The sequence below is a fragment of the Meles meles genome, chromosome 7, assembly GCF_922984935.1.
Source record: "Meles meles chromosome 7, mMelMel3.1 paternal haplotype, whole genome shotgun sequence".
Lineage (NCBI taxonomy): Eukaryota > Metazoa > Chordata > Mammalia > Carnivora > Mustelidae > Meles > Meles meles.
This window is the reverse complement of record NC_060072.1, coordinates 3,480,310-3,505,577: the sequence shown is the minus strand read 5'-3', so window position 1 is coordinate 3,505,577 and position 25,268 is coordinate 3,480,310. Positions and strand designations below refer to the sequence as shown.

Genomic DNA, 25,268 nt, shown 5'->3' with positions numbered 1-25,268 from the left:
AAATAAATAATCCTTTTTTTTTTTTAAGATTTTATTTATTTGTCAGAGAGAGAAAGAGCACAAGCAGGGGGAGCGACAGGCAGAGGGGGAAGCAGGCTCCCCGTGGAGCAAGTAGCCCAATGCGGGACTCAATCCCAGGACCCTGGGATCATCACCTGAGCCAAAAGCAGACGCTTACCCAACTGAGCCACCCAGGCATCCCAATAATCCTTAAAAAAAGAAAATCATGGGGGAGAGAAAATACATTGACTGTCCTGTACTGTATTTATTGAAAAAAAAAAAAAAAACCCACCCGTGGACCAGTGCATTTCAAACCTGTGTTGTTTAAGACCCAGTTGTGTATCTAAGAAAGCTGAAAGAGTTCTTAGAAATCCTCTCTACAACCCTCTCGTTTAACCTGGGGAAACTGAGGCCCAAGAGGGAGCGTCTTGCCCACAGTCCCTTCCTCTGAACCTCTCACTCCTGTCCTGAGCCCACTCTGGGGCAGAAGTGAGCTTCCTCGCACCTCTGTGGGAATGGACACGCGCGCCTGCACACACAGGGGCCTCCCTCACACCTGGCCAGCCTCGTGGACCCAGGGGACTGACCCTCATACCCACTGTTTCTGTAAGACGGGCTCTCGGGCGACAGAGCCCTTATCAGACGAGGACACTGAGTCCCAGGAGGACAAGTGGGCGGCCCCAGCCACCTTCAGGTCTGGGACATCTGATTCTGGACTGGGGCTGTGCTCAAGTCAAAGTAATAGAAAGTGCTAGAATTGCCAGTTGTGCGTATAGACATCAGGGTCCGCGTAAGCGCCCTTCCTGGCCCATGTGCTTTCTGACGCACTGCTTCTTGCCTCCTTAGTCAGGGGATGAAGACAGTCTCCCCGCCAGTGACGACAGAGGCCCTAGGACCCATATTTGGCCTGGCACAACCCTTCTGGGGATCAATTTGGCACCTCATGGGGAGGTCCCGCCCTGCATTTCCCCTTTGTACAGGTACTTATGGGACTGGTATGACCCCGTGGACAAGCCGCTGTCTGCCATGGGCAGGGGCCAGCAGGGATGCCTCTCGGCCAAGGAAATTACTGCTCGGTCTTTAAAAGGGCCATTGGTAGAAGGCGTCAATGACCAAAGGAGAAGCCAGGTCCAGGGACCAAGGCAAGATGCTGGATTGTAGGAGTTCACCGTCCACGCGGAGGGGTACGCCCCAGGGGAGAGGCCGGGACAGAAACCCAGCCCGGGGCGCACAAGTCCTCTCTGGGTGGGGCGGTTATTGGGGCGACATTTATTCTGATACCGAGCACTTAGAGGATTTTAAAAATAAAACGAATAAAAGAAAGATAGGGAAGGCCGGACGGTCCCCTAAAAGAGCCGGAGGTCTGGGTCACAGCCGCAGAGGCCCGTGCGCGCGGCGGGGGGCGGGCTGCGGGGCGCTCAGCGCGCGGCGCTGCTCCTCCCGGGCGCCCGCCCCCCGCCGAGGGTCGCCCGCGGCCAGCCCCGAGGGTCGCCCCCGCCCCCAGTCCCGTGGGCCGGGCCGGGCGAGCCCGCATTGGCATTCCGCGCCGCGCCGCCGGGTGCGTGCCCGCGCCGTTCCCAGCCCGCCGCGCCGCGCGGGGACAGTGGCGCATTGTTCGCGCGGACACCCCGGGCGGCGCAGCGCCCTCGGGGCTTGGCGCGGCCCTGCCGCGATTTGCATGAGCTCCAGTCACAAAGGTTCAAGGTCAGGAGCGCGGGGCGGCCGAGCCCCGCCCGGCCCAGGCGCTATTCTTCGCCCCGGCGGCGGGAATTCCTCGCCGCCCGCGCCCGGGCCGCCCCTGCGCGTGAATGGCCGAGCGCCGCCGCCGTCTGAGGCGCTTTGTGTCTCGGCCGGGGCAGCTGGGCCCGCGAGGGACGTGCCAGCTCGGCCGGCGGCGCCCCCGCGCCAGCGCCCCTCGCCCATGCTAATCAGCCTGGCAGCGCGTCTGGGCGGGCGGCCCGGCGGGAGCCCCCCATGTTCCCAGCTAGGAGGCCCTCCAGCCTTTCCCTGCTGCCAGGAGGTCCCCAACTCCCCCGCCAGGGGCCCTTCACTCCCATCCCCCTGCCAGGTGCCTTCGCCCCTCCTGCTGAGGAGCCCTCCACGCCTCCTGCCAGGAGCCCCTCCTCTCCAGCTGCCGGAGTCCCCCCTGCCCCCGTGAGAAAGGCAGGGCCACAGAGCGGTCAGCGATTGGCCAGGGAGCCCGGCCTAGGACCCTGTCCCTGCTGTGACAGGACTCTTGGTGGGGCCCGGGGCAGCCTCTCCGGGCCTCAGTTTCCCCAGAACAGTGGGGCAGGCCTTCGGTGCATGGTCCCCAGAGGCCCATCTGGAACTGGGGCGTGTCTTCCAGCAGGCCTCAGGGCGCCCCCCCCCCACCTCTGCAGCCCTCCAGCCTGGTGGCCTGGGGACATTCGCCCTTCCCTCAATTGCTGTCAGCAGAGATGTGAGGACTCTGAGCCTGACAGCTTGGGGGGAGGGGGGAGCGCGCTCAGGAGCATCCTTGTCATAGCATGGCATTGTCACACTCCCCAGCAAGGCCCCACTCACATGGTATCTAATTGTCCCCCACTTGACTGCAAACTTCTTGTGGGTAGAGCTGCTCTATCCCCGCAGCTCGCTGGCACCTAGGCCGAATTTACTGACCTCATACTCAGATGAATAATGCCCGGCCGGTGGATTACACCGTGCCAGGGCCAAAGGGGACAGGCAATGGCATTTGGTATTTCCAGTTCTTGGAAAGAGGCACAGAGGAAGAAGCAGGCTTCTCTCGGGCCTCTGAGCTCCTCTGTCCCCCAGGAGTGTCCCCAACTTCTGACCCTCTGGGGAGGCCCAAAAGTTGTCTCTCTGTTGAAGGCCGCCCCCCAGGGGCACCTGCCAGGAGGTCTAGAGCCTGACGCTACCAAGGACCCTCCCCTTCCTGCAGCATCTATGATCCCACCAGGCACCAGAGGAGGCCTAAAGGATGGGGAGAGGGAGCATCGTGTCCGGGCACGGGGGCTGGTGGGGTGGTGGGATGAATTTCCATGGAGCTTCCAGCAGCCAAGGCTAAGTTGAGCCTCACTGCCAGTCTATCCTAGCCATCCCAGGCCCAGGAAGGAGGGTCTGGGTGTGTTGGTGGCATAGGGCACCAGAGAGGGGACTCCCATCACCATACAGACCCTTGGGTGGCAGGGAGTCTGCCCTTTGGAGTCAGAGAGTCCCAAGTTCAAACCTCTTCCCTAGCACTCGCTCACTCTGTGCCCCTGGTGGTCCTTCCTTCCCTCCAAGCTTATCTATGGGCACAATTACATTTTCCACACTGCTTGGAGAATTACTTAGGACCCCGATGTGACACTCCCTAGTCTCCTGTCTGTCTCCCTGGCTTCCATTGCCCATGGGTCCCTGACCGGGTCTCTGCTCACGTGATCCCACTCCTGGGCGTTTTTCAACATCCCAGCACATGAGGCGGCCCTGCAGGGAACAGCCCCTCCGGCCGGCCACCTCTCCCTGCCTTGCCATCTAGCCCAACCTGTATGCTTTGGTCCAGATGCCGCCTCCTCCAGGAGTTGCCCCTAATCTTTTCTTCCTTCCATCCTTCCTCCTTCCACCTGCCTAGACTCCATGACATGCTAAGGAAGGTGACTCCAAATGTGAAGGTAATAGGGAGCCATGGCAGGTTTGAAGCGAGGGGTAGCAACCTGTGAGTCTCCCTGGTGACCTGGGCAGGGAACATGCAGAAAGGTGTTCTCAGAGAGACTGGAATCCACAGACTGGTCAAGTTTGAAAGGAGATATCGAGGGGCTGCTGAAGATGCCAACTTTCTATTTTTCCATGTGGAGGGCTTTAGAAAAATAATTAATTTTAATTTCTTTTTTAATTATTTTTTAAAGATTTTATTTATTTATTTGACAGACAGAGATGACAAGTAGGCAGAGAGGCAGGCAGAGAGAGAAAGTGGGGGAAGCAGGCTCCCTGCTGAGCAGAGAGCCCGATGTGGGACTCCATCCCAGGACCCTGGGATCATGACCTGAGCCGAAGGCAGAGGCTTGAACCCACTGAGCCACCCAGGCGTCCCTTAATTTCTTTTTCTTAAAAGGTTCTTTTTAAACCAAGAAAAGTAGGAACACGACCTCAAGATAAAGGCCGTTCCCTCCTGCGGGGCACACATGGTATTTAACTGACCACATTATCCTCCTGTTGTCATTTCATGTGGCAGTTACACACGCAGTCACGGTGGGCCCTCACGGTGGGTCCTCCTGGTGGCATCCCTTCCTCCCTGGACCAGTGGGGGGCGGGGGTCCCCTGATGGCTCCCCCGGCTCCACTGGCAGCTCTAACCTGGCAGCTCTCAGAGACCAACCTGGGGTACCCAGCCAGTCAGTGGGATGACAGCCGGACCACGAAGAGGGGCCATGGAGGTGGCCTGCAGCTGTGACATGGGTCCCTCAGGCCACTAAGATCAAAGAGCCTTTATGAGGAGAAGAGGGGACAAAGCACAGATGACTCTCTCTGTCCCCGTGCCGTGAGATCAGGAATGTGCAAACAGAAGTATTCAATGTGCACGTGGACAGTTGGCCCTCCTGCCACAGGCCAGCAGGCTCCGATCACTTGGCGGGGAATGGAGCACAGGCCCAGCATGAGAGCAGGACCTGTACTGAGCCTTGCAGAATGTTCTAGATGGAGACTCATCCTCACTTCCAGGGGCAGGCTGTGCTGTGGACATTTTGCTGATTGGGAGGTGGGCATCATTGGTAATTAGCATCAGAGTCCTGAGCCCCACACCAGAGCTGGGAGGTACTGGGTGACCACAGAGGGCAGCTGGGTATTGACCAGAGGGGGTCCCCGGGCAGGGACAGCTCTTGGCCGCGGTCACCCACCCAGGGTTATAATAGAAAGACAGTTGCTCCTTTAGGTGACACGGTGAACCTAGGTTGCCTACTGTTTCCAGCTTCCCCTTGCTTTTTAATCCTTCTTTGTCAAGAGTAAATTTCAAGCTTCCCTGTTTCCAGATGACGGCGTGTTTGAAACAGGAGGGTCTGAATTAATTTCCAACCAGCGCCTCTCCGAGTATCCGCGCTCATAGGCTGTGCCATCCTGGACTTCGCACTGGCAACAGGCCCTGGGCTGGGCACTGAAGACAGAAGTCCTTGCTTTCCAGAAACTCCCAGCCCAGTGAGGCTCCGGGGCAAGGATATGGAGCTTGTTCCCAAAGGCAGCAAGGGCCAGGCACCACAGGAGCAGCTTGTCATAGCCAAGGGATGCATCCCAGAGAGCTTCCTGGAGGAAGTGGCAGCTGAGCTGAGCCTTGCACAAGGTACACGCTCTGTAACATCAACGTTGTTGTTATTCACAGTGGGAGTAGGGGGAGCCGCCAGCAAGGCAACCGTGAGTGGAAGACCATCCCCATCAGCAGGAAGAGCTGCGAAAAAAGGCAGGCAGTTCTCTGTGGCAGGAAAAGGGCAGGTGGGGGGCACGTTGGGGGAAGGTGAGGCTAAAGAGAGAAGCCAGGGACCACCCGAGGCAGCAGAGCACTGAAGGGGTTCAAGAAGGCTAGGGATGGCGAGGCACCTGACTGGCTCAGTTGGTTAAGCATCTGCCTGCAACTTGAGTCGCGATCCCAGGGTGCTGGGATCGAGTCCTGCATCAGGTTCCTTGCTCAGCGGGGAGACTGCTTCTCCCTCTCCCTCTGCCTGCCACTCCTCTCTCCACCTGCTGCTCCCCCTACTTGTACTTTTTTTCTCTCTCCCTGATAAATAAATAAATAAAATCTTTAAAAAAGGGGGGGACTAGGGATGGATAATGAGGGTTCGGGGAACCATCCCAGCAGCCAGCCTGGAGGAGGCAGGCAGTCCGTGGGGAGCCTGTGGCCCTGGGCAGAGGACAGGGGCCTCAGAGGAAGGGTTGCCAGGGCTCTGTAACTCTGGCGGACCTGTGGCCTGACTCGTAACTGGGATGGGCACAAGCGGACAGTGTGCCTCATACCAGCCCCGGGTACTGAGCTAAGCCCCTGTGGGATGGGGCCAAGAGCACTGGCCACCAGAGAGTGTACGGGACAGCCTGCTCTGTGGCAGGGGAGGCTACGGGGTGTTCCCGGTGTGACCCCTTGATCCAGAAGTCCTGCGTCAAAGCACAGATGTGTCCACGACTGTTGGATACCGCCCACCCTGCCGCAGTGAAGCGCCAGTTCGGCCTGGTGGAAAGTTGGGGGTCCTGCCACACCCCACACCTGGGAAATGGTCCAGGCAGTCCTGGCAGTGCCAGCAAACAGTACAAAGTGGCATCTGGGGCCAAGTGGGAGTCAAATCTTTGCCAGTCGGGTATCTCGGGTCCAGGGCTGTGGCCCCACCAGAGCTCAGAACCCAGAGCCTCCCTGCCCACCTGTCTTTGGAATTTGCTCAGCAAAAGTAAGAAGACGGGGTCCACAGTGGACCCATCCTGGGACAGTGATGTTCCTGCAGTGACGGGTCTCCTGTTGGGTAGAACTAAGACATCTCTAGGCAGAAACCCACCAGCGCATACTCACATGCTCCGGGCGCTAGAATAATCCATTCACCTCTCCTGGAGGGGCAATGGGGAATATAGGCAGGAGCCTTTAAAAAGCAAATCCTCGGGGTGCCTGGGTGGCTCAGTTGGTTAAGCATCCCACTCTTGATCTCAGGGTCATGAGTTCGAGCTCAGCACTGAGCTCCACAATGGGCGTGGAGCCTACTTAAAAAAGAAAAAAAAAAGGCAAATCCTCCGTGAAGTTACAGTTCTTCCTCCCAGGAGTGCCTAAGGGGGATTTCTGGAAATGCACAAGGAAGATATTTGTCATAGCACGTCTGTAAATCACCTCGGCGGCCAACAGAGAATTAGTTACAGGCGTTACGTACGGGACATCTGAGTAACAGATTATTCTGCAAACATTAAAAAGTGGGCTATAGACATTTATGTAAAGTCAAGGTGAATTGTCCCTTGTGCATCAGTTAAAGTGCAGATTATAAAACATGATACACGACGACGGTGATTTTAGGTGCATATTATGAACAGAGAAGAAAGCCAGGTCAGACTGACACTCGGAAGTCAGCTGAGGTTTCTTTGAGTTGGGATGCCACACATTATTTTCTCATGAGTGCTTTTCTGTGTTTGCAAAACAGACAACAGTAAATACGTATGTTTGTAATCAAGACCAAAAGGCATGCACGCGAGTGTGCATATGTGTGTGCGTGCATGTGTGTGTTTCAATGGCCCAGAAAGAAAAGTCTAAGTTCAGATAAAGATACATAGTGACTCACTCCTTCCCCAAAGCAGGTTTCTATCTCCTGGTTTGGAAATTATCATGGAAAATGCTGAATGTGTAAGGCCTGGCTTGGTCCCTGTTTCCCCAGAACAGAGCTCCCCAGAAGGGCTGTCCCTGACAAGGTACCTGGCAGGGTCATCCATAAGGAGCTGGCCACATGCAAACCTTGTCTTACCCAGGCATCCTTGGAACCAGAATGCAGGAGAGATACATTCCCACTTTCTCCCCGACCCCGAAATATCTTGTGTGTGTGTGTCTGACTCGTAGCATGTACATCACATAAAATTTACCACTCACCATTTCAGTGGCATTAAATACACTCACAATTTGTTGTGGAACCATCACCACCAACCATTCCAGAACTTTCCATCATCCCAAACTGAGACTCTGTACCTATTAAATAATAGCTCCCCACCCTTCTCTCCCACCCAGACCTTGGTAACCACTGGTCTACTTTCTGTCTCCATGAATTCAACTAGTGTAGGTGCCTCACATAAGTGGCCTCGTACAAATTGGTCCTCTTGTGCCTGGCTTATTTCACTGAGCACATAAGCTTTCAAGGTTAATTCATGCTATAGCAGGTGTCAGGCTTCATTCTGTCTTAAGGCTGAGTAACACTCCCTTGTATTTATATACAACATTTCTCCATTCATCTGATGGATATGTTTCCACTTTTCCTCTATTGTCCATATAAATGTGGGCGTATAACTATTTGCTAGAGTCCCTGTTTACAGTTCTTTTGGGTGTATACCTAGGAGTGGAATTGCTGGGCCCCCTAGTTCTGTGTTTCATGTCTCAAGGAACCAGCGTGCTTCTCTTTACTGCAATTGCACAACTTTACTTTCCTACTGAACACATGAGGGCTCCAATTTCTACACACCCTTACCAATGCTGCTTCTTTTCTTGTTTTGTTTTGTTTTTTAATTTATTTAATTTTATTTTTTTAAAGACTGTTATTTATTTATTTGACAGACAGAGATCACAAGTAGGCAGAGAGGCAGGCAGAGAGAGAAAGGGAAGCACGCTCCCTGCCAAGCAGAGAACCCGATCCCAGGACCCTGAGATCATGACCCGAGCCGAAGGCAGAGGCTTTAACCCACTGAGCCACCCAGGTGCCCCTGGTTTTGGTTTTTTAATAATAGCCAGCTTACTAAGTGGGAAGTGGCATTTCATTGTGATGTTGCTTTCCATTTCCCCAATGATTAGTGATGCTGAGCATCTTTTCATGCGTTTATCAGCTGTTTGAATATCATCTTTGCAGAAATATCCGTTCAAATCCTTTCCCCACTTTTTTAAAAAATATATTTTATTTATTTGACGGAGAGAGATCACAACTAGGCAGAGAGGCAGGCAGAGAGAGAGAGAGGAAGGGAAGCATGCTCCCTGCCAAGCAGAGAACCCGATCCCAGAACCCTGAGATCATGACCTGAGCCGAAGGCAGAGGCTTTAACCCACTGAGCCACCCAGGTACCCTCCTTTCCCCACTTCTTAATTGGTTTTGTTGCTGTTGAACTGTAGGAGTTGTTTTGAATGTATTCTGGATATGAGAGATCTTTTGTTGTTGTTGTTGTTTTGGTTTGGTTTTTTTGGTATATAAAGTATCCTTGGGTCATATCCCTTGCTTAAACATTCATTTACTACTTAATTCTGGAAAACATGTAAAGGAAAAAAGTATACAGGAAAGATTAGTGATTATAATCTTCCCTTTATCGATTGTGCATCTAGGATCTGTCAGGAGGAATTTTCCTGAATTTTGCAGAAATTTAGTTACTTAGTAGTTCATCGTACAAAGAGGAAGCCAGAGATGGAACTGTAAATAATGATGTCTGATCAGAGCATGCAAGTGAAGTAAAATATGGACCGTCCAACGCAGGGCTGTGTGATTACAAACCTTGTAGATGCACAGGGGATGCGGGGACCAATGTTTACGCTACAGTCCCAATTACGTTTCAAACATAGGTGTAATTCTGCAAAAGCAGGAGGGAAAAATGCCAAAATGTTAGCACTGGTAACCTCTGTGTGCTGGACCGTCAGGTCATCTTTATTTTCCTTTTTGCATTTTTCAATTCTCCAAATTTTCTGCAATTAACATGTGACTTTTACAATCAGAAAAAAATAGGTACTTTTAAGATATCCATTAAGTATGTGTACAGTGCTTTCCCGATCGTGTAAAAATCTATATATTTAGAAAAAAAAAGAAAGAAAAAGCAGCTCTTGCCCATAGTTTGGGCTGTGTGAGATTCTGAAAGTTTTCTCATTTTTAACTTGGGCTCTCCTGCATTTTCCAAACTCTCTACTGTCTTGTTGTTTTGTTATCCGATTAGGGAGGGAGTTAAAAGACAGAAAATTGTTAAACTTTTAAAAATGAAAACTAAAGCAAATGAAAATCAGAATCAGACGAAATTTGGCTGAAACATCTCGGGCACGCCAGCGAAGGCCAGGCCGGGCTGGAGGGCGGGAAGAGCAGGAAAGGCGGGAAGGGTGGGACGCGGAAACTGAATCACCATCGCAGCCCCGGCCTCGCCAGGCCCCGCCCACGGCTGCGTAAGGCTCCGCCTCAACCCCGCCCACCGGGCTGCTACGCTACGTTCGCTCGGCCGGCCGGCGGGGCAATCGAATGCTGCCGCGCGGGGGCCCCGCCCCGAGTCTCGTCAAGAGCACGCCTTCGCCCCGCCCCTCCCGCGCCCCGGCCCCCACCCCCCTCACTAACCTTGGCCGCGCCGCCGCGTTCGCGCCTTCGCCCGCCGCGCCTCCTCGTGGGCTTCCGGAGCCGGCCAAGCAGAGGCTCCGCCCCCAGGCACGTCGGGCTCCGCCGGCCCCGCCCCCTTGACGCCGCGCAGAGTCCGCGCCGCCTGTCGCTCTGGGGCTGGCTTCCGGAACGGGACGGAAGGGCGGGCGGCGGCCAAGGCCAAGGCCAAGGCCAAGGCCGGGGATCAGAGGCCGCCTAGGCCCGGCCGCGGAAGGGCGCGGCTCCTCGGGGAGGGCCCGCGCGCACTTCCTCCTGTCCTCCTCGTTCCTGCCCCGCCCGCCCTCAGGTGCAAGGGCTGCGGAGGCCACCGGCCCGGAGAGGGGGGTGCGGGGTGGGGGGCGGAGATCAAAGGGGGGCGGCACCCCGCGGTCGCGCGCCGCTCGCCGGCCCGGCCCGGCCCGGAGGGGCAGCGGGTGGATCAAAGCGCGCCGGCGGGGCTGGCCCTACCGAGCGGCCGGACGCGGCGCCCCCGAGCCGCGGTGTCGGCGCTCCGCCTGCCCGCAGGGTGGAGGTCGGGCCCAGTGAGGCGCTCCGCCCTGCCCCCGCCGGGCGCGACTCGGCCTGAGCTGGGAAGACGGATGCCGCAGCTACAGTGCGGCTGTGAGGTTCGACGGCCCCGGCATCCAGCAGCCGCTGTCCTGTGTTGCAAACCACGTCGCCGACAAGCGTGGGGTGCACATGCCTTTATGGCATCTCATGACTCCTCACTGCGCCGGGAAGCGCCGCCATCCTCAGCCCCAGCCGGTGGGGGCGGGGGACCGGGACCGGAGGGGGCTTCGCCGGAGCCGGGCACAGCCGGCATTTGGAGCAGACCTCCGGTCCTGCGTCTCGGGCGTTCACGCTCTGCAAACCCGGTCCTGCGTCTCGGGCGTCCACGTTCTGCAAACCCGGCCGGCCGTGATAGCAGTGGCCAGCTCTGGTCCGTACCGGAGCTCCTGCGGCCTCATCCCCAGCAGGAAGCGCCCCCAACCCAGCAGGGAGCCGCACTCCCCGCTCTGACAGGCCGGGCACCCGGGAGCTCTACTCCGGGAGCCTAGAGATGTTGTGCCAAGTAAAAACCCACCTGCCAAACGTGGGGTCTTTTCGTTCAGGCGATGGGGAAAGACATCCTCCGTGCAGAGAGGGTGTGGGAAAGTAGGTGATTCCCGGATGGCTGGTGTGTTGGTGAAAGTCAGACGAGCCCATGGCACCAGGCTGGGGAGTGTGGGTGAGAGCACCCCGGGATCGTCGCGCACACAGCCACAGACTCCACCGTGAAGAAAACAAAGCCCAGTTCTTCCTCCGCCGCTTGCCTCCTCTCCACCCTCTGCTCTCCCTGGGAGACTCTGCGGGGGCATTTTGGCTTTCCACAGGGCTCCCCAGGGTGGCATAGCAAGGTCATGTGGCACTGCAGGTTGGCAGCCCATAGGGCATAGGGGCCCCAGCCCAGGCCAGCTCAAGGCCCAGCGCAGTGCGCCTGCAGCCATCCAGATTTTCCAGCCTCGAAATGGACCTCAGAAAGGAAGCTGCACGTTTGATTTTTTTTTCTTTTGGCTCCATATTAAAGAACAAAGCATAGAACTGGACAGGCCCCTCTGTAAACAGAAAACACATGTTTTCTGAGAGAATGGGACCTTCCTTTCCTGATCCCTTCTACCATGGACAAAGGCCTCCTTAGGCCTCTAGGCCTTCAGGAGTAGAGAGGCCTCAGACCCAGGGCTGAGAGGAGGTGATTCATCTTTCCCTGACTCCCGGAACAACACCCACATTCTTGAATAGGAGCAGGAATGGGGTGTTTGTGGGCCTGGAGTGTGGTCCCAGAAAGGAAGTCCCTGGGGGACCTGAGCAGTATTTAGGGAGGAAAAGGGAGAATCTGTTTGGATCATTTACGTCCTTCAAGCACTTGAGAATCATCTTGGGGTCTACTTGAACTTGCTTTGGATGAAGATGCATTTCTTGGGGCCTGCTAGCCCCACACAGGGGCAGAGACCTCTCCTAACATCGAAGAGAGGCCGTGCCCTTACATCTGCAAAGAGTAGGCATGCTGAGACTGCCCGCTGCTCTGTGTACTTGGGCAAGTTTCTTAACCTCTCTGAGCCTTGGGTTTCACATCTGTAAAATGGGGATGACAATATTTGCTCATCCAAGATTAAACAAATTAATGGGTATGGCCTGGTTGGACACATAGGAGCCAATTAATAAGTGAACAATCTCAAACTTTGTATCAGTTTCTATGCTGAGATATTTCCGTACCCCCAGAGTAACCTCTGAGCCCTCTACAAGTATCTAGGGTGCCTGGGCTCCTAGGAGCATGTCCACGTCCCTTGTCCTCTGCCGGGCACTGGCTAAGCACCAGGCTTCAGCCACCTGCAGACTAGACTGGCTATGCCACCTAATGGATCATCGCTTTGAATCCACCCAGCAACCTGATCTCTGTCCTCAAGAGGAGATTGAATTTTGGGAAATAACCAGACATTCTTTGGGCCAAGTCGGCTGAGTAGATGCACGCAAGCCAAGCCCTGTCTCGGGCCACAATGTGCCTTGGACTGTAATAAAGTCAGGAGCCCCTGTGGGGGCTGCAGGCAGTGTGGATGGAAAATCTGGATTGGATCGTCTGGACTGGCCACCACTGACACTGGCGGGTGTAGACCGCCAGTGAGCCTGAGTGTGAGCAAACACAGAGATAGTCACACACACCAAGCTGCATAGATGAGCCAAATCAAAGCCAGACTAATTAACATGAGGCTGCCTTTCATCTCGGCCCACAGTTTGATTTTCATGAAAATCTTTGTGGGAAAATTCCAAGCGTTCCTGATATAGGGGAATGGAAGCATACAGGACTTGGAGGTTGGGGTTCCTTCCCAGTTCTGTCCCTAATGGGCCGTGTGGCCTCTGCAGCCCTCTGTTGTCCCATCTGAGCAGTGGGGATCGTGAAGTCTGTCCTTAATATGAGAAGCAAGTGGAAAAGAAATGGAGGGGCGCCTGGGTGGCTCAGTGGGTTAAGCCTCTGCCTTCAGCTCAGGTCATGATCTCAGGGTCTCTGGGATCGAGCCCCGTATCGGGCTCTCTGCTTGGCAGGGAGCCTGCTTCCTCCCCTCTCTGGCTGCTGCTCTGCCTACTTGTAATCTCTCTCTCTCTATCTGTAAAAAAGAAAAAAAAAATTTAAAAAAAAAAAAATAAAAAAAAAAAAAAAAAAAAAAAAAAAAAGAAAAGAAATGGATGTGAACTTGGCTGGAAATCCTGGCCACCTGTGTGACAGGTCTTAAGAACATGGACAACCTTGGACCCAACACTTCCACTCCTGGGAATTTATCCTCAGGGAAATCAGCACAGCCATACATTAAAATGTCCGTGTAAAAGTGTTCCCAGCAGTGTTACTGATGATAGCAAAAACTTTGAAGCGACTGTACATCTGACAATAGGGGGAAAATGGACTATTCTGCAGCTCTCAGGGGGGCTCCAGGCAGGAGATACACAGGCCATGCCCACACGGAGCTAGTGACACTAACCATTAAAATTTTTTAAAAAATAAGTCAATCAGCATTCAGAAAGCTCACTTCACAATAGCCAAAACATCAGAAAAAAACACAGTTGTCCACCAAGAGCTGGGTGGGCATATATATAATGGACTTCGTGACATAGACGAAGGTCAAGTGTGCTGAGCAGGAGTCCATGCTCTATGGGGCACCTGGCTGGCTCAGTCAGTAGAACGTGGGACTCTTGATCACAGGGCTGTGAGTTCAAGACCCATGTTGGGTACAGAGCTTACTTAAAGTCTTTTAAAAAAATATTTAATTAAGTTATTTATTTGAAGAGAGAGAGAGAGAGTATGAGCTGGGAGAGATGCAGAGGGAGAAGGAGAAGTAGACTCCCTGCTGAGCAGGGAGCGGGACCTAGGACTCCATCCAAGGACTCTGGGATCATAACCAGAGCCAAGGGCAGACACTTAACCAATTGAGCCACCCAGATGCCCCCTTGTTTTGTTTTAATATTTTATTTATTCATTAGAGAGATCGCAAAAAAGAGAGCTCACGGAGGGGAGGAGCAGATCAAGAGGGAGAAGCAGACTCCCCTCTGAGCAGGGAGCCCAGCAGGGGGCTCCATCGAGGGACCTTGAGATCACGCCCTGAGCTGAAGGCAGAGGACTGGGGTCAGGATCTCAGGGTTACGAGATTCAGCCCCACATGGGGCTCCATGCTGGGTGTGGAGCCTGCTTGGGATTCTTTCTCTCCCTCTCCCGCTGCCCCTCCCCCACCAAAAAATAAATTAAAATAAAATATTTTTTTAAAAAGGAGCTCATACTCTATATTCCCATTTATATTAGAGTCGATGAAGGTAAAATGAATCTATACTGATATGAATCAGATGGGTGGTGACCTGGGGCCTAGGAGGCAGGGCTGCCTACAAGTTGGGACCAGGGGACATTTTGCGGTGACAGTGTTTTCTTTCTTGACTGTGGTGCTGGGGACGTGGGAAAATACATTTGTCCAAACTCATTGAACTGTACACGTGAATGGGATCTCACTGAGAGGAACTTGTACCCCACTAAAGTTAATTTTAAAATGATTAGTATTTATTTTCCAATTCCTAGAGAGATTAATATTTAATGACATGAAATGCCCACAACATAGTAAACAAAAAGATTTCTGAAATGACCCTAGAGCATAATCACACACACACATATCAGCACATCTAGGGAGCCGGCTCAGAGATTTTTCCAGAAGGACTTTCAACAAAATATACCTAGTAATTAACTCATGGGTAATTTCTGTTTTCTATTTTGTGCTTTTCCTGTATTTCCAAATTTTCTGTAACAAACACTTTCCTTTTCATAAACACATTAAATAAGAGCAAACATACCTCTTTTCCCCTTTTCCTGCTGTAGCAGCCCAGGGACAGCCTAGGGCTGGGCCCTAGGACAGACGGTGAGGACAAGCCTGTCGGGTGAAGCGGAACTCCCTGGGAGGTGGTAGCGGACAATTAGGGGTGCGAGGGGCGGGGCCCCCTTCCCTGGTCCTTTGGCCCAGTTTCTGGGCTGGATTAGTCTCCAGGGCTGCCATGCCCACTGGCGCCACCGGTGTAGGGAGGACCATTATCCTTGTGTTGGCTCTGGTGGCCTGGAAGCCAGCCCCTCCCATCTGGGGTGCCAGGGCCCTATGGCTTCTCTCCTGAATGAGCTTGTCTCCTGTGCTGCCCTGAGCAAGGGGTGGGGTGGGAGTTCCAGTCCCTTCACCCCCCACCCCAACCCAGGGCCACTTTCCCTGCTGGAGGAAGTCCTTCTTTGTGAGCGCTGAAGGGATCAGAGGGGGTGATGGGATGGTAGACCCTTGCTACCCCCGCCCCCCACCCCGTCCCCGGCCCTGGGAGGTTGGGGATATAGTTTACGATACTCCAAATTGGGGAAACCAAGAGGAAAGTAGCAGATTGCCTAGAATCACTCAGCAGGTAGCTGGTGGGGCTCAGACTTGACCCCACCCAGGGCTGGATTCTCACTGGATTCTTTCTTCTTTTCCCAGGAGCTTCTGGGTCCCAAATAGCTCATTAATGCAGTGGGTTTGGGGTCCGGGGGGCTGTGTTTCTCCTGTGCCTGTTGTCTGCTCTGAGTTCCTGTGCGATTTACAACCTTCTACACAGTCAGTGGACCGGTCCGCTGGGCTCAGCCCTTAAACGTGAGCGTCTCTGAGAACAGGGCTCGGCCTGCATGCAAAGCTGCGCCCCCCTCTCCCCACATCGCCACCCCCGCCCCCATGGAAGGCCCCTTCCCTCTAGCCAGCTGGCCTCACAAAGGTTCGGAGGAGGAGCCTGATCGATCCGGTTTCTTTTCCCTTCCTCGGTTAGCAGATTCTATAACAGACTGTGGAAATTAAAAATAAGAGCCTGAAACTGTTAAAAAAAATTTTTTTTTAACCAAGTCACAAATGGGAAAGATGAGGCAACAGCAGGTTAAGGACACTTTGTGATGTTGTGTTTTTATCACTCGGCACCTTCCCGACTGTAAATGTCACCGTGGACGGTCCTTGTGAATGGGAGGCGGTGGGGACGGCTTATACCTGCGTTGAGGCTGGTGCTTAGCATTAGCTCACCTGGGGCGGGGGCGGGGCGGGGCTGGTCATTGGTCCTGCTCTGATCCTCCTTCAGGGTTTCCAGTAAAAATCAGTTGATGAGTGCTCGCTTCGGCAGCACATATACTAAAAATCAGTTGATGAGGTAAAAGAAAGAAAGTTTAACAAATGTAAGGTATTTGTATGTCTATTTATAGAACTGTAAAGAAATTGACTGTAAAGTGAGTGGCCAAAGGCTTTAGGGTAAAAGGACCAGGAAGGAAGGAAATATTCTCCCCTTCCTCTCTTCCTTCCTTCCCTGTACATTCTTTAAACTTTCTGTAACAGTTGTAATTTTTTTTTAAGATTTTATTTATTTTATTTTTAGCTGATCTCTATACCTGACTTGGGGCTCGAACTCACAACCCTGAGATCAAGAGTCTCACGCTCCACCGACTGAGCCGGCCATTACTTCTAAACAAGAAGAAATAAAGGAGGTAGAATACGACTGTATTAAACCGGTGGGACTGCCCCTGAGCCTTCCCATCAGACGATAGATAGCCATGATGATCAAGGACACTTTGGTTCTAGTGCCGGCTCTGCGCCAGATCTCCCGCTACCCTCTCCCATTATCCTGGCTCCTCAGAACTGCCTGCAGGTAGGAGCTGTCTGCTACCCCCACAGCCCAGGGGACCGAGGCCCTGCCGGAGAGGCTGGGGGCTGATGGGGGATGATTCTGATTCTCAAAACTGTACTCTTTCCCTCATGGCTTCCTGCCTCCTCAAGGTGAACATTTTTCCTAAATACAATGATCTTGGATGAGAACATTTTTGTCCTGTTTACATAGAATCTGGAATGACTTCTGTAAACAGAATTTAGTAAAAGAAATATAAAAGTCAATGAGTTTTGTTTTTGTTTCCGTATTCATTTTGTTTACTTTCTGACACGGTCCACCAGCGGCCAGATGAAGGATCAGCTCCATCGTGCTCAGAGTCCAGGACCCTTGGGGCCCCTTGTTCAAAAAGGACTCTGAATTTTACGATGGTAAAATTAGATCACCAGGCCTAGAGTACCTGCACCATCCACAGGTCCCCAAAGCCTGCCCCAACAAGGTCTGGACTGGTTTTGATGGAGCTACGGGGACATCCACTCGGGGGACAAAGAGAGCACCAGACAAATGCCTTCGAGCTTCAGGAAGGTATGTAGTTCCTGATACATTTTCCAGTCCCGGAAATACAAAGTAAGGAGAAGAGAGGAGTCACCAGGGACAACTCCAGGAGAGAACCCCCCTCCCCCACCACCCAGGGGTAAGAGTTGGGCCCCTGCACAAGGAGCTTTCCTGTAAAGCAAAGTCTACTTACTGCCTGTTCTTGTGAAACGTCCCACCCTGCCCTGGAGCCTTGATAGAATTTCCGTGGCTTTGCTGGAGTCATTTGCTGGAGGCTTTGCTGCGTGGCTGGCCAGCCTAGGTCTTGGAGAGAAATGAGCACAGACCAATGCTCATGCTTGCTCCAGCAAAGACACAATGAGAAACCCCATTGCACCTGCTTTGGGAAAGGATCTCAGGCTTCACTGGCAGGTGGATTCCACCCCCACCCCCGCCCCCAGATGAGGCCTGAGGGTACTGGGGACAGACTGGCCACCTATGCATGTCAGTTGAGGACGATCTGTGGCTCTGAAGACAGGCTCCACAACGCCACTCCAGTCAGCCCCACACACAATAAGCCCACTTTCACCACGCCTGTGTCCTCAGCCCCATGTCGGGTTCTGGCAGTTTCCAGGTGGATGGACAGCAGCCCCTGCTATGAACAGTGTGTGAAAATGCAGGATGAACTACAGCAAGGGTCACGATGAAGTCCTTGGAAGGGAAGATAGCTGCTTAACAGAGAGGTTCCAGCCCTGTGAGGCCCCGTCCACTTTCACAGGCCCACAGACAACATACTTCTCCCCCGACCCTGCTCTCTACAGCCCCCTCGCTCATTTTTCTTTAACAAACAATCCACCCCACTTCTCCCAGCTTTCACAGCACTCTGGAGTAGCAGGCCTGCGACAGAATATTTTCTCCATAAGCATGTCTTGCAAAGAGGGACGGACAGACAAACAGTAAGCTGGGCAGCTGCAGGGACATCCCAAGGCAGATTGGCAGCTGCTCTGTGCCCCTCAGCTTCTGTTCCAGTGCTCGCAGGGCCCTCGAAGGGAGTGGGTTCGGTCAGTGCACAGGTTCCCGGGCACGGGGCCACTCAGCTGCCTCCCCCAGCCCAGATGGGTCTCCAGGACCCTGCCTGGGACGATTCCAAGCCACGCAGAGCAAGAGAGCAGAAAATGGAAGGCAACGGCCAAGAAGCTGCCGAGAAGAGCGTGGGGAGCTCCCAGGGCAGCTCAAGGCCTTGCACAAGAAACACCTGCCTGCGGGGACAGGGTCCCACATCCACTCCCGACGCCGACTGGGAGCAGGCGGGCTCTCCCAGGTCCTCTCCTGGACACCACGGGTCCCAACTGTCCCTCCGTTCTCAGGACAGAAACACATGGTGGTTGACCCAAGCCCTCTGCTGAGGGGACAAGATGAGACAAAGCTCAGGGGCTTGCTGCTACCCTGGGGACAGCCTCCTAGTGACACTCCCTTCCAGGAAGCATGCTGGGCCTGTCTCTCCACGGGCCTGCCTCTCCCCAGATTTGCCCAGGGCACTTTGGAGCGGTTATAGCAGTGGGACCAGGGCGAGGGCAGAGGAGCCCCCTCCAGAGCTGAGGGGTGGGTGTTTACCCCTTAAGAAAAGCAACCCCAAACAGCTACTGGGCGGAATTTCGGGTTGTGGGATTTCTAAGTAGCCAGCCCCCTCTCCACCGTTTTTCTTTCTTTCCTCGCTCTCCGGCCTGCTTTCCGTCTTTGTTGCCAAGCTCAGACGTCGCTGCTGAAACCGAGCCCAGCGTCCGCAAAGCCCGGAAACTTCCAGCTCCGCGACTAGGCAGAAAGTTGGGGTCGCAAGGCCAGGGTGACAGCGGCGCCCCAAAGGCCGGGCTCGGCGGTGACCGGGGCGCCGCCTGTCGCGGCCTCGTTCCGCTTGGCCGCGCAGAGACCTCGGACAGTCCAAGGGCCGGACGCGAACTTGACCGCGGGGCTCCCCGGGATGACCTGGTAAGCGCGCCCGCTCTCCCGCCCCCACCCCCTCCCCGAGGCGCGCTGCGGCCGGCCGGGGTCCGAGAGCGCGGCCGCGGGGGTCAGGGTCCCCGGCCGGGCTCCAGGGAGCCGGGGAGGTCGGGGCCGGGCCCGGGTCTCCGTCCGGGAGGGGGCGCCGCGGCCGCCATAGGAGCGCACCGGGAGCCGCGGCCCTCCGAGGCCCCGCGAGGTGTGCCCTCCGGGCCTCCTCCCCAGCAAGGCCTCGGGAAGTTGGGAAGGGATCTTTCCCGACATGTTCCCTCCCCCGGCCGCTGGGTCTGGGCGGCGGCCATCCCGGCTCTTAAAGGGGAAAGAAGACGGCTCTGGCTTTCTTCTCTCCGTTGCTTTCCAGCGCGCTCCCCGCCGGGGAGAGAAGGAAGGTGGGGTGGGGGCAGGGATCCACTCTACCTCGCAGGTGCTAACGCAGGCGGGGGTCTGCCAGGGGCTCCACACTCAGATGAGGGCCTGCCAAGAAGAGGGACCCGCAGCAGTTCGGGGAGAGGCAGCCCCCTGCCACAGGAGTGGGTCCTGGGGGCTCCGGGGGGATCCTGCTCCTGATCCACTCCAGTGGCCTGAGCAGCGGCCCTGCCCTCTCCTGTGTGACACCGCCCCCTGAGCGGGACCCCCAGCCACAACCTCCCTATCAGCTCTGCCCTGGGCTCCTTGTGCCTGGGTATCCACCATGGCAGGTGGTGGGTTCGAGACATGGCAGCTGTGCTCAGGGCCCCTGTAAGAGAGGGAGTCTGGCCCCGTGGGACCTTGTCTCTGGCGTCTCCTCCACCCCACGGCCTTTGCCCACAAGCCCAGTTCCAGCAGCCCCTCCAGCCCATCCCTCCACATCTGTCCTTTTGCCGCAGACGGGCCTGTGAGTGTCCTGATCCCCGAGGGGCACCTTCAGGATAGGGAAACAGAGCTTGAAAATGTCACAGTTCTTCCCTGGGTCTGGGCCTGGAGTTTGACTCAGTGCTCCCCAGCCGTAGCAGGGACTGCCTGCGTGGCTTTGCTCTAGGCAGTGGCCTGGTCCGCAGCTTCTAGAGACCACTGTGAACCTCATCTCCATTCCCAGGGCTCCGGGGCGCCCGAAGTCCTCCATGAGAGGCTGCAGGGGCGGTGAGTAGAGGGCTCATGCAGGGGTGAGAAGGCCCCGGCCAGCTGGGATTGGGCAGGTCGCCACCCTCAGTGCCCTGGACGTTCCAGCAGTGGCCTCGAATGGGCAGCCTGCGGGGGTCAGGAAGACCGGGTGGGGCACCGTGAAGAATTTTCAGGCACGGGGTGGGGGGGGGGGGGGCAGAGACCCCAGGCCTGCCAGTTGCTGCCAAGAGGGTCAATGCCTCGGGTGCCAGAGCCTCAGACTTTTTGGGAGAAGGAAGTCCATATTTGTGCATGGAATGTCCAAAATTTGAAAATATCACATATCCTGGGTTGAACCCAGCCTGCAGACCCCACTCTGCAACCCCTCGAACACCTGAGCTAGTTAGTGCTACATGGAAGGATTCCCAGTGACCCTAGCCCAGCCCAATCTCTGCTGACGAAGCCCCAAAGATCTGGGGAGCAGGCGGGAGAGTCAGTCTGCACCCCGCTTAGCCCACATCTCAGGGAAGTCGAGGCCTGAGTGCTCCGGACCACGGGGGCCGGCTTGCCTCTTTCAGATCAGATCTGGTTAACTGAGCTGATTTGGAGTTAAAATCTCCCTTTAAACCAGGTAACAGAACTACACCGTCCCCAAATCCTCTGAGGAGCCTCTGTGCCCACTCAGGCTGTGCCCGCAAAGTGTGCTGCAAAGCCAGGCAGGGCAGGATGCAGAAGTGAACTTGAACTTGAATTTTCTTCCTGTCCCAGCTGGTAGAGCAACCTCCAGGTATGAAAACCTTGGTCTCTTGCTGCCCAGAAGGGCCGGCTACAGAGAGCCAGGCCTGCGCCCAAACCCCAGCACTGCCTTGTGCTGCGTGGAGGTGCTGGGAGACTGACCTCGTGTCCCCTGTCTTCAGCTTCCCCCGCACCCCGTGCCTACAGCCCTGTGCTGAGCCCGGGGGATCAAGAGGCTGGTCTGACACAGGCTGTACCTTGAGAAGCTGCGGGCTGCCCCGTGCAATCTTAACCCCCGGGGGGGGGGGTTCTCTGGGCTAACTGCCCATCCAGGGAAGGTGTTTCGTGCACAGTGCTCCTGCTGGCGGCCTTGCAGCCTTTGTTGAATGCCCCCAGAGATGAGCAGGTCACCACCTCTCTGGTGGTGTTTCTTATAGGTTCCCCTGAAACTTTACTGTCAGGACCAGGGTCTGAGGCACCTGGTCTTACTGGGGAAAATACACACCTGGTAAGAAGGTCCTAAAAAAATTGGCGAATAAAAAAATTCTAGAGACTAAAATTGACTTTAGTCTCTAGAAGAAGCCTGCAAGGGATGGGCGCATGTTTCCCGCTTTTGCCAATGGCCTATGTAGCAAGGAGAAGACAAGGAGTCGCTGAGTGGGAAATTAAGCAAACATAGTACAAAAGCCTGGCCACCTCACTCAGGAAACTGGAGAGCAAAGTCGAGGCATCCAGAGGCCTTGGGTTCCTTTGGCAGGACGGGCTGCATAATTTGCAGAGCATGGGGCAGAATTAAAACGCGGGGTCCTTATTCAAAACGAGCAAGAGCTTCAGGATGGTGACCACAGAGCATTAAGCTAAGTGTGGGCCCCTCTGAGCACGGGGCCTTCCTGAGCGTGGACTCTTTGTGGCAGAGAGGTCACAAACCCACAAATCTGGTCGAGCACCCGGCGTGTATCTAAGCTGGGTGCGGAGGCCCAAGGGGACCCATGGGCAGCCCCCTCGAGGAGCACGACTCCCCTCCTGCATTGGGTCTCTTCCGTCATTGGAGTTACACGCTAATTCTAGAACATTTCCAGTCCTCACAGAAGAAGAGAAATATTTCCAATCTAGCCAGTGGGAGCACTTTGCCCATCTTCAAACTTTGGTGTTTTGAAACAAAATCGCCGTCTGAGCTTCTTATTAGAATACGTGTCGTTTTATCATCTGTTTGTTTCACCAAATAGTTTATCACTGCCTCTTCCTAAGTCAGACGCTGCTGTTCTGCCGGTCGATTTTTAATGGCTAATGATCCATGGACACAGCTTTTTAACAATTCCCCATCATTGGACACAGGTGATTCCCCGCTCTCTGTTATACACAGCTTTGAGGAACGCGTGTGTGCACAAATCTGCACATTTCCGAGGGGAGTGTTTCTAAAAGTTTCCAGAAGCCTCTCGGGGTGTCTCTGAAATTCCATCTTGGCCAGGGCCTGAGCCGCCGTCCCCCTCGCGGAGGCACTACTGAGGGGACAGTCCTGCCTGGCATCTTAGTTGTTCTTTTTAGAGAGAACCCAGTCGTCCCGTGGCTGACTTGCCGGGGCAGTGCTGAGCCCCCAGGGCACATGCAGCAACAACTGGTCGCCTTCACGGCCACCCCCTGCGGGGTTGGAATCAGCCCCCTTTATAGATGAGGACCCCAGGCCCAGTGACGGGAGACACTGGCCCAAGGACTTCCTGCCTGATCTATTGCAAGAAGGACATATTGATGGTAATGAAGCAGAAGATGGCCCCTCCCCGCCCTGAACTCTGGACAGGATTTCAGGGTCTGGGCTGCCTCAGTCACGAAGCCTGAAGGCTGGGGATGGACTAGATCTCGCTTCGCATGGCGCCCACTCTTGGGCAACGCTCAGTTGAGGGTGGTGTGGAGAAGCAGGAAGAGGAGGAGGTGGGGGAGGGGAAGAGGAGGAGGTGGGGGAGGGGAGGAGGAGGATGGGGAGGGAGAGCAGAAGCCAGGAGGTGAGGTTCGAGCCCCCTTAGGACAGGAGGGTTCCGCAGGGCATCTGGTCCCTGGACGGAAGCCTCCTGAGGGCAGGGATGAGGTGTCCTAGCTGCAGCCCAGCACGCCCCACCGCCGATGAGCCACGTGTATGGAGTGACTCTGTAGGCAGGCCGCACCCCCAACTCCGTCAGAAGCATTTGGACGTGTGTGGGAGGAGGGAAGGTGGTGTGTTACTCTCCTACTGCTGCCATAAGAAAGTCCCCTGACGTAATGCCTCACAGGTTTCAAGTTCATTATCCTGCAGTGGTGGAGGCTGGAAGTCTGAAATGACTCGCGGGGCTAAAGTCAAGGGGTTGGTAGGGCTGGTTCCATCACGAGGCTCCCGGAGAGAATCCTTTTCTTGGCCTTTTCCAGCTTGTAGAGGCACCCACTTTCCTTGGCTTCTAGCCCCTTCATCTTCAAAGAAAGACATTGTATTTCTCTTTCTCTGACCCCAGCTGGGCCAGGGTCTCCATTTTTAAGGGTTTATTTATGTCATTAGATTGCACCCAAGTGGATAATCCATGATGCTGTCCCAGCTCTAGGCCCGTAACTTCATCCCCCCCGGCAACCTGGGTTCGGACTGTTCTGGGTTGAGCCAGATTCCTGCCGGAGGTCCTACTGGCCGCACCCTTCGTCTACGGCAAGTTCAAAGATTCTGGGAGCTCAGGCAGGTCCTCTGCTCAATCAGGAGCTGCTTTCCTCACCCCAACCCACAGGGTTGGCAATAAGAGTGGGCACTATTATCCCTATTTTACAGGCGGGCAAACTGAGGCCCGGAGTGGCTAGATAACTTGCTTAAGGCCCTACAGCTGCCAAGAGGCAGGGCGGACCCTCAATAATGGCTAGACCCTAAATCCAGGGCTCCTCAGGGTCTGCCTCTAGGAATGCAGACTTCCCTGGCTCTCACGGAACCCCAGCCCTTGAGTCTTTCCAGAAGGGTGGTGGGCCTTCTTGCCCCTTTCCCAGAACAGGCAGGCTGCTCTCATGGACAGAAAGGCCTCAGGGCAGCCCCTTGGCAAGGGGGGGGGCGCTTGTGTGAGCGTGGGGGGATCTGGGAGCCTCCCCAGGCGGCAGGGCCTCATTGCAGCGTGAGTGTGGGTAGGGTAAAGGTCTGGATGGCAAAAGATGGGTCTGTCTGTCCTGGCCCGAAGGGCTGCAGCTCTCCCTGGTCCTAGTGAGGGCCTGCCAGACGTCTCACAAGGTGTTGGCCTGAGCAGCGCAGAACATTGCTCTGAACGAGGACGGAAGGAAGGGAACGTTCCCAGGGCAGCATCTGAAGCTGGGGTAGCCCTCGAGACACAAAGGCAGGCCCGGGTGTGCACCCCAAGGCTGGAGTGGCGGAGGGCAGGGGCGGCCTTCCCTGGAGGCCGCCTGCTGGAGACAGTTCCCCCAGGGGCCTGGGCCTGGCACAGGAGGGGTTAAGCTTCCGCGGGCACCTTGGCACGGGGAGCTGCCCAGAATGTCCGGCTCCCCACCCCCACGGCTTTTCTTCCTTTTTGCCTTTTTCCTTCTTAATTAATCATATGCTGCTGCCCAATTTAAATATGGAATGCCCAGGCCTGCGCCATGCAGTTGCTCCCGGGGCCAGGCGGGCTGTCCGGCCGGGCGCGGGGCACATCGCGGCATCGCCTCCTGTCTGGGGTGTGTGAAATTATGCGCACAAAAGGCGTCTCCTTATCTGAGTGTGTGAACTAAATAAATAAATAAGGGCTTTTGTTTGTTCGCCGGCTCCCGCACATGACTGTTTTGACTAAACCGCCCGTGTTGTCTGTGCCTTTATGGGCCTCGGGAGAGGGGCCGGGGCGGGGCGGGGGCCGCCGGGCATCTGGGCCTCTCCCTCCGCGGGCACCCGGGGCCCGCACCCCTCCCCGCACACACCCTCGCCGGAAGGTTCCCCTGCCCGGGCCGGGCTCCCAGCCGCTGGCCCCGTGCCAGGCTCGCCGCCGAGCGCGGGCAGCGGGGTGGGGCGAGCGGAGGCGGCGCCGAGGACGTGGCCGGGCGCCCCGGGCGCGAGCCGGACCGAGGCCCCCGTAAGGTGAGGGCACCCCGGGTGGGCGCAGGGTGGGCACTGGGCGGCGGGTCCGAGTGGGCCGCAGGGGGAGCGGGGGGTGGAGAGCGGCCTGGGGGGGGTCGTGGTGGCGGGTGGCACAAAGCCGGGCAGTGCCAGGCGACGCCGCCGCTGCCCGGCCTCCTCCCCCTCTCTCCCTCCCTGCGGCCCGGCTCGGCGGGGAGGCCGCGCGTGTGCACGGGCCGGGCCGGCCGT

The 25,268-nt window shown here is 55.8% G+C and overlaps 1 long non-coding RNA gene across 1 annotated transcript; it reads right to left on the bottom strand.

Moving 5' to 3' along the window:
• Positions 1 to 15,905: 15,905 nt before the first annotated feature.
• LOC123947117 lies at positions 15,906 to 25,030 on the bottom strand. The gene is made up of 3 exons (XR_006819705.1): positions 19,586 to 25,030; positions 17,385 to 17,494; positions 15,906 to 16,170 (listed from the first exon to the last, which is right to left on the bottom strand). It is a non-coding gene; the product is annotated as an uncharacterized LOC123947117 (long non-coding RNA).
• Positions 25,031 to 25,268: the final 238 nt, after the last annotated feature.